The following is a 15,708-nucleotide window of genomic DNA, read 5'->3' as shown; positions in this document are numbered from 1 at the left end:
TCATTCCTGTTCCAGTGCGCCAACGTCAGCAAGGCTTCTATTCCATTTATTTTTTAGGTCCCCAAGCCCTGCAGACAATTTTGCCCCATTTTGGATTTAAAACTCCCAAACAGTTTTGTAAAATGCCTCTCCTTCAAAATGGGAATACTGCAACAACTTTTTCCAGCGATTTCTCAGGGAAACTGCATGGTTACATTGGACCTGCAGGATGCGTATTTTCACATTCCTGTTCAGCTCTCAGATATTTCTTTGATTCACAGTGAGAATGGAGCACTTTCATTTTTAAGTATTGTCCTTCGGCCTCTCCTCCTCTCCAAAGGATTTCATGAAAGTATTTGCAACAGTGGTGGCTCATTTAAATTTACTAGGGTTGAACTTTTTCCATATCTTGATGATTGGCTAATTGTTGCATCTTCTTTTTCCAAGGCAAAAGAAGATGTACAGCAGCCACTTAATGTGCTGTCCTTGTTGGGTCTCCTTCTGAACAATGACAAATCTCATCTGCTCTCCATCGACAGGTCTTAGGAGCACGTTTCGATGCAGAGAATGTGAAGGAGTTTCCATCGGAAGACAGATTGGTCAAGTTGCAACATCATCTTCATTTGCTTCAGTAGACACCAACCTCGGCCAGGCAACAGCTGATGATACAGGGACTAATGTCATCCTTCACAGTGGTTGTTCCATAAGCACGGTTCTACCTTAAACTACTAATACACTATGTTCTAAATCACTGGTCTCCTTCTTCACTGAACTATAACATTCAGATTCTGGTGACTCCATCCATTGTTCATGATATTCAGTGGTGGCTTTGGCCCCAAAATCTACATGGAGGAGTTCACACCTTAGATCCACTCCCATTAATCATCACAACACATACCAGTCTCTGGCAAAGCGGAGCCACATTGAAGAAGCAGGAGCTTCAGGGAAAATATTCCCCCCCCCCCAGAGAGTCATAATTCCTTGCGGTTGAGTTAATTGGCTGCCTTCAGCAGAGCTTCCCGTCCCTTTGCCCCTGTGGTGACGCACAAATAGGTTCTATTCAGGATGGACAATCAGGTGGCAAAAGTATATGTCAACTGACATGTGGGGCACCCTGTGAGAAGTTGGCCTGGTATATGATGTTCACTATTCTAGTGAGCACCTTGCACCAGTCCAAGCAACCCTTATGGTGATGGTTGTAAAGTCAACCTTATAGACCAGCTGTCCTAGTGGTAGCATGGACAAAAGCAGTCTTAGGCTAAACTCAAGAGGGCATGTAAAGCCAGTTGTTTTACCATATGCAAACCTTTTAATACCAAATGAAAGGACACCACACAGGTTATATATTAAAAATATATATGTATTTATTTCTAAATAGATCCCTTAACTCTTTATGAGCACAGGAGCACAAGCGTATAACAAGTAACTTAATATAACATACAAAAGTTGCACAAATATGGATAGGCCCTGGTGGCCCGTAAAACCATATGCTAAAATAGTGGTATAAGTACCACGTCACGAACAATGGTAAGGCCTAAGGCCTTGGAAATCGCTGGGGCTACACTGGACTAACAGCAGTTAGGACGTACGAGGCCCACAGGATGCGGGTGCAGTGTCTAAATTCAAACGCGTGCATCAATAGAAGTCAATGGGTGCGTAAAGTTAGAAAGTTGCAGTTTTGGAAGTCTTCCGACTGGACTAGAACTCAACCACTTAAAACTAGGACACTAGGGATGTAAATCTCTACAGGAGCACCGCAGTACTCGCGTTACCTCACCCACAGGAAGCGGGTGCATAGGTGTCAAAGTGTGTCGGGTTTCGTCGTGGAGTTCTATGGAGCCTTGGAGAAAAGATGCTGCAGGCAACCAGGAGAGAAGAGTCCGGTTGGATCCAAGGGTGGATCGAATATGTAGAGTACCTGAAAGCAGAGGGGACCGAGTCTGGGTCACTAGCCAGTGACCAGAAAGGAACCAGGAAGGAAACAGGCGATGTTGGGTTGCGATCAGGTGATGTCGTGAAGCTTGTCTCCGCTGCCACGTGGACCAGGAGGTGTCGACGATGACCAGGCGCTGGGCACAGATTGTCCCACAAAGGCTCTCGCTGTCGGCGGTGTCGGATCTCGATTCGGAGTCAACAGGCCTTGGCAAATGCAACCCATGCAGGAATCGAAGATTGCTTCTGGATCAGACCAGCAAGGTCTGATGGGCTGCTCATTTTCAGGGGAGCAAGGGCCAGTCTGGAGCAACCAGACCAGCATTGAAAATTTGAAGGTTCGTCGTCACAGAGGCCACTAGCCAACGGACAAGTGACCGGACAGATGCGTCGAGCAGGAAAATGCCAAAGGGCCCCACGCAGCACTCGGTGAGTGTGGAGAGGTGATCTTCGGTGCAAAGGATGCTCAGGGCTGGGCCTTCTCAATCTCCAATGCACAGCTTCGAGGGTGCCTCAGGAGCTGCACAGAAAGCACTTCGCTGGCTTTCCAAGATGGCCAGTCCCACGTCTAGCCAGGCCCAAGTCAGGAGGCTTAGCCAGGCTAACCTAAGTTTACATGAGAATGGAGAAGGGTTTCACCCCTCCAGACCTCATAGTAGGCTTCTCCCAGGCAATAGTAGGGAAATATCTCCTTCCAGGGAGTCTCTCCTCTCTAATGCCTCAAGTGGTTCTCAAAGGGAAATGACTTCTCCCCAGGGAAGAGAACATGAGCCTAGGATGAGAGCTGTCCAACTTCAGATAGAGAAAGAGGAAACAGCCCTGGCCCAAGCTAAACTTGCTTTAGCAAGGGAGCAAAAGTTAAGTGGATTAGATTCCACTGGTGGCAGCAATATCCCCAAGGATAAAGACAGGTCCTATGATCATAGAAACCTGAGTAAGATTGTGCCCCCCTACAAAGATGGGGATGACATCCACAAGTGGATAACTGCTTTGGAGAGGGCCTGCATGGTACAGAAGGTTCCCCAGAGTCAGTGGGCAGCAATCTTGTGGCTCTCCTTTTCAGAAAAAGGAAGAGACAAACTCCTCACTGTTAGTCATGAGGATGCTAAAAACTACACTGTCCTGAAGAGTGCTCTAATTGATGGGTTTGGCTGAACCACTGAACAGTACAGGTTAATGTTCAGAGATACCCAGAAGACACAGACTCAGGACTGGACTGACTTTGTTGATTGTGCCACTAAGGCTCTGGAAGGTTGGTTACTGGAAAGTAAAGTTAAGGACTACACAGGATTGTATAATTTAATAATGAGAGAACAAATCCTTAATAATTGTCAGAACCAGTTGTTGCACCAACACCTGATTGACTCAGATCTGACCTCTCCCCAAGAATTGGGAAAGAAGGCAGACAAATGGGTCAGAACCAGGGTTAAGCAGAGACCCCAGAACCAAGGTGGTGACCAGAAAAAGGCAGACCAAAAGGGTGGAGATCAAAATCAAAACGACCAGAAGTCTTCTTCAGGCCCCAAAATACTTCTAAGGAGAGGGGGGCAGTCTTCTTCCTTTAGCAGATTTTCGCCTGTCTCTTCAGACCTTTCAGATCACTTTGGTCTTCCACTAATAGGCGTGTTTGCTTTCCCATTGAATGATTTGTTTCCACTATTCTGAACAGAGGGAGCATGTCCAGAAGCTTGTGGAATTGATGCTTTAGCAATTCCATGGCCAGAGGGCCGAATGCCTTCCCTCCGTTTCTCCTACTCCAGAGGGTGCTTTTGAGGATCGGATGGAGAACACTTTAGTCCTTCTCATCACCCCTTTCTGGCCACAAAAACAGTGGTTCCATCTGTCCTGAAACCAGTCAGGGAAGCATATCCGGCAGTATCTGAACAACAAGAGTTAGTCCTGTTCCGACATCAAAGAATATATGTGTGGTATGGTGTCCAGATTATGAAATAAAGGGCAATGGGTAAATTCATCCTGAATCCCAGCCACAGCTCACTATCCCAACCTGAAACAAGCTCCCACCGTCAACTAATTTCAAGGGGTCATTGAAAAACCACCTTCTAAAGAAATAGTTTAGGGCACTCCACAAACACCTCCAATTCAATACTTACATTGAAAAAAATAAGTGCAGGGGCCAAAGCTTTTCTTCACAACCACTGACACTGCTGAATACAAAGTCTTTCTTGTCTGATCCACCTCTTGACTCTTTCATCTTTCATCTTTCACCATACATTTACTGTCTCTTTACCTGACTCCAGTAGGTTCTTTTGTATCTCTACTTTCTCTCTTTGTCACTGTTTTCCTACCTTAGTCTTCCTTCTTCTTTCTTCCTTTTCTGCCTTTCTTGCTCTGGATCAAAGTTTGATGAAGAAAAATAAGCCTGGTCTCTAATAATGAGTACTAATGCCCCCCAACTGCAAACACCAGCGTAAATTAAGCACTGGAGTTCTCAAACTATTAATCAGATTACTTATCCTAAATTGTGTTTTAATAAACTTATATAACATATGTAAGCTCATCTAATTCCCCCAAAGACCATATCAGCTTGTAAAGAATTCTACAAAAGTAGTAAAATACAGCAAAGCAAAAACAAAATATTAAAATACTCTAGAGTACTCTGACATCCCCCTGGGGTCTTGTTCACGTAAATATGAAACCATGTAAATAAATAAAACAAACTCACTGCTCTTCACTTCTAATTCTCTGCTTTTCACTTGGCACATTTCACACACTCAACATCAATGCAACAAACTGACACAGGTGGAATTTGAGGGAGTGGGAAGTGGGGGGCCTACGGGAAGGTAAACGTCATCACATAGATCACTCACATCACATCGGATTCAGCTGATGGTCACAATGGAGTTCATGGGCCAGAGCTAACTGAACACACCCTAGTAGACTAGTGAAAAGGGAGGTACCCATGTAGGTCGTTTACGGTTCAGTGAAAGATGATCAATGTCACCCAACTTCTCAATACTACACCATGACTGTCAAGTTAAAACAGGTGGTGGAGAATCACTCAGTCACAGAAACTAGACACTATGTAAGAGGTTAAACAATTCTTCACCTTTCGATATATGTCAGCCTCAACTGCGCCAAAGTGCACAAATGATAAACGAGAAAAAGTTTGTTTAGGAAAACATAAAAAAGCATAGAACCGTCTCTCCCCAACCCAAAAGTGACATGCATCAAGATACAAAATTAAAACCATTAGGCATCTTGTCATCTTTCACCTAATCACCCAATATGAACTCATGCATATCATTGTGAAATTGAAACCCTCTGTCCACTTCCTGGACCCTAAACCTGCAACTTACAGAACAATGTCAGCTCTTCCCTTACTCTGCTCTGGACAACCTAATTAATGCCTCCAGAAACCACGGAGAAGCAGCAGACTGCCGAAACATTAAACGGTTCTACCTCTGGCAAAAAACAAAAACTTAGGAACAGACCAAGAAAATCTGAATATTACCACTCATTATCTAACCTCCCTTTTCATGCCCCAGTCTTGGAAAAGCAGTGTTGAAGCACACCTAAAACTATTTATTATGATAAATGGCCTCCTTCTTACATGACTTCAGAGGACTGTATGTAGCACAGAGAGGGTCATCCTCCAAATAATCGATGGTGCAATACACATTTTATGCGAAAGCAGCTTCTGCCTTCTAATACTTATTGACCTTTGAGTTGTGTTGGCACGGGCAATCACCACTCTCTCTGAGAAACTCTAGAAGAATGAATGAAAGTGAAGGAGGCAGTCCTCACTCAGATCATTAACCTCCTACCTAGAAATTGCTCTGAACAAGTAAAAATACCGGAATCCCTTGCCCACCCATTATCTCTCTTCCATGGGCTTCCACAAAGCTCAATCCAACCTCCCACCATCTTTTACTTGTGGATTGAACCTCTGTGAGTCATCTTGAAATGATGCGCCATCTCCTTTCACCTACAGCTGATGACACTAAACTATATATGAAGGTTTCCTTCCCTGAACGCATTGCCCGTTGCTTGACGTGTTAGGATTCTCATAAATATCCAATTGTGTATGTCTGTTGCTTCTGATTTTCCATTCCTCTGTTCTATTCCTGTCCAAACCTGCACCGACAATCTCAGTATAGAAGAAAGCACACTTCCAATTACTGAGTATTCCAAACTGATAGGATTCACCCTAGACAAAACCTTAAGCCATCACACCTGCCTAAGATTGACTACGAGAATGCTACACTGTCAACATCAAAACGTTTCATGTAGCCCGTTGGAAGCTGCCCTCCTTGTTGCTCCAAGGGTTCTGTCAGGAACAGGAAAATTCCTGCATATGAAAACCATACTGATTTTCCTCAAGTGGCTCCTCCTCAAAGCCGGAAGTATATTTAAACTGGATTACATCGTAAACAAATGGCGACCTTCTCGATCTCCCCAATATCTGACACATCACCTTACCATACATGTAGGAATCTGCTCACTACTAGGATCATAAAACCTCCTCCTGGAAACAGAGCTCATACAAAAACAGAACACTAACTCATGAAATTTCAGGGAGCACACCAATCCCCGAATCCTATCCCTCCTGCAATTAGAATAAATCTTACCTTGGAAGTGTACAAAAATGATCTGAAAGTCCACTTATTGCAAACACACAACAATCGTGAGTTTCCAATTTGCCATAGACTTCCACTGTTACCCTACCTCTCCACCATATCCAATGACTGTTAATATCTAAGGGCTTTGAATCTATTACAATGTTGCAATACCACCGCAAGAGTTTATTTCCCTCCAGCCAGCCCTCAACCCACCACTCCATGATGCATTTTGGTTTTGCTGTAATTAATGCCTGCCTTGAATACTGCAATGTGTTCTATTTAGGAGTGATCCAAGAAAAAATCACCCTGCTTCTGAGACCCAACATTCCAGATTTGAAAGACATTGGGCCTTTTCACAAAAAAATAATAAATCTGCACCTGTGAAATATGCCTATTTATGGGATCAGATTTATTACTTTTGGCTATTCACAAATATTTCCATTAGAACCCCTGGAAAGCTGCGACAGGTGCCGTTTTCCAGGTTTACTTCTGGGATGGTCATGTGATCTTTCCCAAGAGCTAATATTCACCCTGTATAGAGTGCTATGTCTTTCTACCCCACAAGGCAAACATTTTTCCTGTGGGGGAAGCTCCACCTCTTCACCCCCAGTACGTTTCAGAGAATTGTTAAATATTTTACGTGACGTAAAATATTGCAGAGGTGAGAGGTCATTGGATGTGTATTCCAGCAAAGCCTGAAGGTTACCAGGAAGACATTGATTTTTGGAAATAGAAAGGGCATGAATGTAATTGTTATCATCACATGGTCAGAAGGAGAGAGGGAAAAGTAGGCGAGGAGTGGGTCAGAGTGCCAGATATCAGTATTAACTCAAATGATTACCCCATTGTGTGAGGGTGTGAAGAAGTGTGTGTTTTAGAGTTGATTGTTAGAATGTAGTTTACAGTCCCCAAGTATGATGAGTGTGTGAAAAAGATTCAAGATGGCGTAACCCTTACAAGATCATAGTTTGTTTTTCTTGGCTGTGTGCATGCTAAGTATGGTTTTACCTACAATGTTTAATTTCCATTCAGGCAAATGTTATATTGGCAATGCCAGAGATTTAGGAATCAGCTACATAAAAGCCACTTACTCATTTCATGGAGGCCTTTTCTGACCTTAGAAAGATCATAGCAGTGTATTACAAAAGGTCGCGCCCTTGCCCACTATTTCCCTGAAAAGGATTGCCTTCAGACAATAAATTATAACCGAGTCAGCTCTGGACTCTAGAGTCAGTGATGATCCTGTCACTGCTGCGCGCATTAAAATAATTGCCACTAATTGCCTCGAGAGATAACTTTAAGAGCCATCTCTCTTCCCCACCAGAGACCCCTCCCCCGCCCCCACCTCGGCGATCCAATCTATGATGTGAAGCATCCCAGGACACCAGCTCCATGAATCCCACCATCATCATGCCAAGAGGCTTGGCACTGCCAACAAGAAAGCTTGTGTCCCCTGAGCTCCATTCCAAAGGACGCAACACAGGAGCAGCGTTCTAAATCGACCCTTTCAAGCCCCCCGGATGGGTGTACAGCTCCCAAGGGCAACGCAAGGACAAGTGCCGAGCTGTGGCTGCCAGCTGCGCACAAAGCAAGCAGCAGCCAGGGTGGCCTGCTACGTGGGACATGGCATCTGATTAAGTAACAATACTATCCATTACTACTGGCATCGTGTGTCTAGCTGCAAAGGTGTTCGAAACCACACAGCTCTTGAAAACATACCATACAGATACACAACATGAGAGACACTGGGCCTATTGTTCAAGTGTGACTCGAAGGAATATTTTGAATAGGTCAAAAAAACAAATTGCATTGATTTCACTTTGTGCGAAAACTGCATAGATTTATCCTTGATGTACATGTTTTTAAATATCTACTTTTAGACAGGGCTTTCAGCTTGCATTCACATACTGAATCCTTTTGTAGATTAACTAAGAGCAGGCGTTCTTTGCGACTGGTTCAAAAGGCAGCAGCTGTGCCTAGTTTGTGCTTCAGGGATGGATTTTAGCTCCTGCACTTAGCGGTGTGCCAGAACATGTTGAAATCCTCATTTTTTTTTCAGTAACAAATTGAAATTTTAATACTTTTTAAGGATCTTTATGAGATTTGACTCTTTCCAGGATTCCAAGTCATGCACAGTAGCAATGGATCATCGATCCATAAAACAACAGAATATTTTCAATCAACAGCCTTGCCGATCAAGTTTGACCACACGTTAGTGACCGGACATCTCCTTTTTTCAAATTGTACCTTCTCGCAACGCTTACAAAGGATTTCATCTTCGTTTAAATAATCATTACGCCCTGAGGAAGCCCCAGGGGTGGATGGCCGATGTAAGGGGGCGAAACACGTGTTGGCTGTCAATCTAAAACATTCTGTTGTTTTATGGATCGATGATCCATTGCTACTGTGCATGACTCGGAATCCTGGAAAGAGTCAAGTCTCATAAAGATCTCCTAAAGAGCATTAAAATTGGAATTTGTTCCTGAAAAGAGAGTGACGATTCTGACTTGTTCTGGCACACCGCTAAGGTCAGTACTAATAATGGGGAAAGGGTCTCCCATTGCCATGAACAAGTGAAACATAATTATTAGGCTCTAATATCGCAGGATTGCCAAGAATCGGGACCCATTACCCCCTATCTTCTGACCAAATTAGCTTCTGCGCTGTGTCATTCATATGACTTCTAATGTCTGTGTGGCATCCTTCAAGTCTAACAGGCCTTTAAAATGTACCACGTCTTAGAATAAGCCTGGAGTACTCGACTTTGCTCCCTCTCCAGACTTAAGTGCCTAAAGATTGTAGCCTGATTATCCAATTGTAAACGGCAAACTTCGAAATTCAGATTGCTATGGGCCGCCCACTTTCCACGACTTCAAAACACAGTTCTAATTATTATTTACAGAAACTGGTGGTGCCAAGTTTTAGTCGGTACTTTGTGACATCTTTTACTGCCAGAGTAGCAGGTTTCGTCTGCCATCAAATGTACATTTTATAACGCTGAGATACAAGAATTGACACTAGTAAGAAAGCACAGACTAAATAACTATGGTGACTAGAAAAAAGGGCTATCAACAAATGCTGATTAAGTCCTATCAGCCCACCTACTGGCGGAGCCTCATCATGTAGGACTTCCAAACCTCGGACAGTGTGCAATCGCCCAGTTGTAATTTAGCGATGCAACGCTGAACCAGGGTACGGTTACCGCAGTTGTTCGTACAAAAGGTAAGGCTGATATGTGCAGTGCAAAAAATTAAATCAAGTGAAGTGTACTAAAATGGCTATCAAAGCAAACTAAGACCTTTAATAGTGTTTGCCTGGACGTCAGATTAAAAGATAGTGAGGGGACAGTGTGAAAAAATCACTGTCTGGCTTGCTTGGTAGAAATCCCAAAAGATCTATATAGGGCCAACATGTTTCTGCCTTTATGTAAAAAATCACTGGCATTCGTCAGGGCCAAGCTCTAATATGCTACTGCAAAACCACTATCATATGTGATAGAATATTGGAAATACAAAATCAGTAGACCGTTGTGAAAAGAGAATATAAGAGTGGTCAGTTAGGACCATCCTACCGCATCTTCTTTATATAGCTCAGTTAGTGCAACAGGTCTTCCCTGTGTAAAAAGAAAAAAGGAAAGAACACCATGTAGAAATTGTTCATACAAAGTCCCCAAAATTCCATATACCGCTAGTAATGCGTGAGGTACTAAAACTGTACCTAACCAGTGCCAATTCAACTAAACTCAGACTAATTTAGGATGGCCATATTCACAGTGCATTCCGTCACCAACAGTTAATCAGTATTCAAAAAAAAAATTTTGTTTGACACTTACCCATCAGTATGTGGGAAGTGAGCCTCACCTCACCCGGCAACTGCTCGGACGTATAAGGCCCCGCTCTAAACATATAAACACAATCTCTTTAATAGATAATTGCTTTAAGGATAAAACTTCAATGTATAGTTCAAGGAACCCAACTGTTTTTCAATCTGTCTAAAACATAACCCCACCAGTGTCCCTGATGGCGGCATAAAACGACTTAGAAATGTAACCTCTTTCAATGGGACGAAGATGGCTGCCCCATGGTAATAGCGTGGCACCCACTCTAGTAAAGTCACTGTGTGGTGTTACTATTATAAAGTAGAGGGAGAATAGCTCCACACACCAATCTCCATTCATTTAAATAGATGACAGGCTGCAAACCAAACATTCCCTCAGCATTCAAACTAACTGGTCCAGCCTTACCTGTCCGTCGGTACCTTGCGGCAGAGTCACGAGCCGAAGAGGAGGCACCGACGGGCAGGCGGACCGTATATTTATACTGTGGTTAAGTGGCTCATAGTCCACAGCTGGTCCATTCAGCAGTCAATCTGCACATGTGCGTTGCGGGGACACTACATCCCACGCATGCGCACATCCGACTGTTAGTGTGCCGCGCGACTGGTCCGCTATTCTATCTCGCAGCAGACTCAATGCGCATGCGTTACTGGCGCGTGAACAGATACTAGCTCCGATCCCCGCGCATGTGCGGTAACGGAATACTAGGAACTAATCCCTGCGAGTCAGCGCTGAAGCGGTACACGGAGCACCGCGGCTCGAGTGTGACACATCTTTACTTCTCAGTGGCTGTGTGATGTGTGATTGTGCCCATGGAATAGAACGAGCAACAACCAGACCCCTGATAATAAATTCCAGCTATGCCTCAGGAGAATTGTGGCTTAATACTCAAAGTAGGTCACCTCACCACCTCAGCACTCATCATGTCAATCACTAGACAAGATGAGTGAAAATGTAAGCGATGGTGGGCATAGACATAGAGTGCAAGGGGAGGATGGAATAGCAAACCCTTGCAACACTGTAAATAATTACAAGATCTATGATGTAGTGCTTGTCAGAACACGGGATCAAAATTAAAAATCACAGTGTTCCGTAATCCAAGCCACTACTTTATAAAGCGCCCCATAGGCAGAGTGATTGCCACCAAATGTGGGAACTTAAATCTGCACGAGTTAATACACCCTGTCATGACTACAAAGAGCACCTATTGACAATGTTGCACTCAGATAGACAACCATGGGATGTTGTGTAGCGCTGCTGTCCTCGAGGGGTCGAAACAGGTCAGCAATACGCGGAAACCACAAGGGCACTACAACCCCCAGAAGGACCTGGGCGCGGGCGAACCGGAAGTGGTTGTGGGACCAGAGATATAAGCAATCCTCCTGCGTAGCTCAGTGCTTATCAATCTTGCCTTCGTGTCAGGAGAGAGAGAGCCTGTGCGCGGACGCTTGCCTTCCCGCTAGGAGGACGCCGGATAGAGTTGTGCGCGGACGCTTGCCTTCCCGCTAGGAGGACGCCGGATAGAGTTGTGCGCGGACGCTTGCCTTCCCGCTAGGAGGACGCCGGATAAAGTGGTGCGCGGACGCTTGCCTTCCCGCTAGGAGGACGCCGCATCGTTTCCTACTCGAACACTTAGAGGTAGGAACCTGTAAAGCACGGCCGTGCTAGAGAAACTGTTTCTTTATTTTCTTAGTCCAGAGGTGGAGCAACAGTCCGTTGTTGTCTTACTTCGTTTACTACCTCCAGTGACAGTAACTAGTAGGTGCTATCGAAGCCACCCCTGTAATCCTTTCAGGGTACCTAGTGGTCAAGGAACTCTTGAGTCTCAGGATTACCGTCCCGTTACTACATCACCCAGAATCCTTTTGGGCATCTCCCCTGTTAATTTTTTGTAAGTACGGGTTTCTCCTTAAATCCTGTGGTAGTCTACGAACTGTAGGCAGGGAACTAATGTTCTGTTCGTTTGTGTTTTCCCAGTATTGTTGTGACTTGAAGACCTCCTTCCCTTGTGACCAGACCAAGAGGGGTACTTCGCAACAACATCCACCTTCGTTGTTCTCTCCCTTTTTCCTGGAGTGCCTTCTGTCCCTTGCATGTGTATAGTGCAGGGAGAGTGGGCATTATTTGGGAACTGGGATACTATTCTTCGCGCTGTGGTCCCCGCCGGCCAGTACCTGAAGGTTAGTGGCTTAGGGTTTCTCTACGTGGGATATCTGTGGGTTGCTAACCGTTACAGATTGATAAGCCCAAGTAGACAAGCCGAGCCCGGACCATGGAGCCAAATGTTATGTTAGCCTCGTTGGTAGAAAGCCTTAATGCGCTTCAACACGAGGTGCACGCATCGCGTGCCGAAAACCAAGAGATGAAGAAAGAAATGAATACCATGAGGAGAGAGGTAGCGGGCATGGTGCGTAAAGGGCAGGGGTCAGGATCTTACATAAGGGAAGCGACTCTACCTCCCCCTGGACATCCAGTAACGCAATCCCCTCCCCAGGGAGCATCAGGGGGTGGGTTTTTTGTCCCCAATGCCATACCTCAGTCCTCCACCGACCACACTCCTACGGTGCATGTCATACAGAACACGGGTATCCCTCTTGCCCCACCTGAACGCTTTCATGGGGATCCGAAGAAATTTGAGACATTCCTAAATCAATGCCGGCTCCACTTTTTATGTAAGCCTGCGGTGTTTCAGGACGATGCCTCCAAAACGTCATTCATGATGTCCTATATGAGTGGGAACGCGGCTAGTTGGACAATACCGTTGATGGAGAAGAACGATCCGGTGTTGCATCATTTCCTTGATTTCTGTTCTGCCCTACGGAGGTTGTTCGACCGCAAGACTCATATGTTGTCCTTGGACAAAGAACTTATCACATTACGCCAGGGGTCGCAAGACCTATTGACCTATATCACCGCTTTCAACAGACTAGTGGTTGAGACGGACTGGCCACAGGAGAAGCGCACCTCCTTGTTCTATCAGGGACTTCGCTGTGAGTTAAAGGACGTCTTGTCTCAAGTAGTCCACATGCCTGCCAACTGTGAGGACTTGATAGATCTTACCGTGCAACTCGACCATCGCCTTCTGGAAAGGCGGGGAGATCGGAATCGGAGCGATATGAAAGGATGGTATCCCAAACCCAAACCGTCGGCGGAGGAAGGCTCCAAGAATCCAGAGGGGGTTGAGCCGATGCAGATCGGTGGGATCCGAGGCCCTCTGACAACGGAAGAACGGGAGCGCAGACGAAGAATGAAGCTTTGTCTTTATTGTGGTAAAGGGGGGCACTTCATACGTGAATGTCGAGCCAGGGCCCAACAACCCGAGAGAAACTCGGGGCCACGAAAACCCGTTATCCTGGGAACCAAAGAGACGTCGGAAAACTAAAAAGTCCGGCCCAGACGGAGGTCGCTGGGTTGGACGTGAGACAGACATCGATCTCCTCTCTCCTTGCCAACACTATGATGCCAGCAGTGGCCCATATAAACATGCCGGTGACCTTATTTATAGCCGGGAACAACGTCACTCACGTGGAAGCCCTGTTGGATTCGGGAGCCACAGGGAATTATATAGACCTCGAGTATGCAGCCTCCCTTGGGATTGCGTGGGAGCGGAAGAATGAGCCAGAAAACGTCAAAGCTGTCGACGGCTCTTCCTTGACCTCAGGGCCAGTAACCAAACATACGGTGCCTCTACGCATGCAGCATGAAGAACACCAAGAATTCATCCAATTTGACTTGATAGCGGCGCCACAGTTCCGCCTCATCCTAGGCATGCCCTGGCTGACTCTCCACGATCCTGATGTGAGCTGGTCAGCACGAACGGTGACGATGAATTCGGCGTACTGCAAAGAACATTGTTGCAAAAGTATCCCGGTGGCAACTGACGACGATGAGATCCCTTGGGCACATCATTTGGCTGTCTCCTGTGCGGAAGCCCCAAAGAAGGCCAGCTCTTTACCCAAAGAATATGAGGGCTTTCATGAACTCTTTGACAAAAAACAGGCAACAAGATTACCCCCGCATCGCGTGTACGATTGCTGTATCGATCTTCTACCAGGGGCTGCGATACCCTGTAGTAGAGTCTATGCGCTAGCAGAGAAGGAGAACCAGTATCTGCGGAAATACATTGACGAAAACATGGCCTCCGGATTCATTCGCCATTCTACTTCCCCTGCATCATCCCCTTTATTTTTTATTCCGAAAAAGGACTGCGATGAATTGAGACCCTGTATCGATTACCGAGCATTGAATAGCATCACGGTCAAAAACAGGTACCCCCTTCCTTTGATATCCGTGCTGATGGATCAAATCAAAGGAGCCCGCTATTTCACCAAGCTGGACCTTCGTGGGGCCTACCATCTTGTGCGCGTAAAACAAGGCGACGAGTGGAAGACCGCATTCCGCACCAAGTTTGGGCTCTTTGAGTATAGGGTAATGCCCTTCGGTCTATGCAACGCCCCTTCCGCCTTCCAATATTTCATGGATGAGGTGTTAAGGGGATTGTTAGATACCATATGCATGGTATACATAGACGATATACTCATCTATTCGAAGACCATGCAAGACCACGTACAACACGTCACTGCAGTGTTAGAACGCCTGCAACAAAACGAATTATACGCTAAACTTGAAAAGTGTCTGTTTCATGTCCCAGAGGTGTCCTTTTTAGGCTACGTGATCAACGCTAACGGTTTCCAAATGGAAAATGGGAAGGTAGAGGCCATTAAGAACTGGGCTACGCCACAGAACGTCAAATCCGTGCAGAGTTTTTTGGGATTTGCAAATTACTACAGGAGATTTATAAAAGATTTCTCCAGGATTATCCATCCCATCTCATGTCTGCTGCGAAAAAACGTGCCATTCCAGTGGGGGGAAGAAGCAGACCTATCCTTTCGCACCCTCAAGGAGCGATTCACTCAAGCCCCCATTTTGCGACATCCGGATGCCCAACTACCATTCATACTAGAAACAGATGCATCTCAATACGCTCTGGGAGGGGTCTTGTCCCAGCGACATCCAACAACTGGACAAATACATCCCGTCGCCTATTACTCCAAGAAACTGAGCCCAAGCGAGATCAATTATTCCATCACGGATAAAGAATTGCTCGCCATCAAAAGAGGCTGCGAAGAATGGAGACACTACTTGTGGGGGGCCCGACACACCTTTGAGATATACACGGATCACAGGAACCTTTTGTTCTTGAAAACGGCGAAGGCCCTCACGCCAAGACAACTCCGATGGACACTCTTCTTCTCGGATTATGATTTTGTGATCAAGTATCGTCCCGGCCCTCAAAATGGGAAGGCCGATGCCCTTTCCAGGAACCTGGAAATCCCTGACTCAGACACCCCAGACAACAGCGAACCACCTTCTATCTTGTCT

General features: G+C 45.6%; 1 protein-coding gene across 2 annotated transcripts in view; it reads right to left on the bottom strand.

Moving 5' to 3' along the window:
• Positions 1 to 15,708, bottom strand: part of LOC144755315 (tetraspanin-18-like) — a 519,470-nt gene that overhangs the window by 487,000 nt on the left and 16,762 nt on the right. The gene's annotated exons all lie outside the window — the stretch shown is intronic.

The sequence above is a fragment of the Lissotriton helveticus genome, chromosome 5_1 (genome assembly GCF_964261635.1).
Source record: "Lissotriton helveticus chromosome 5_1, aLisHel1.1, whole genome shotgun sequence".
Taxonomy (NCBI): Eukaryota; Metazoa; Chordata; class Amphibia; order Caudata; family Salamandridae; genus Lissotriton; species Lissotriton helveticus.
This window is presented reverse-complemented; position numbering and strand designations above follow the sequence as displayed.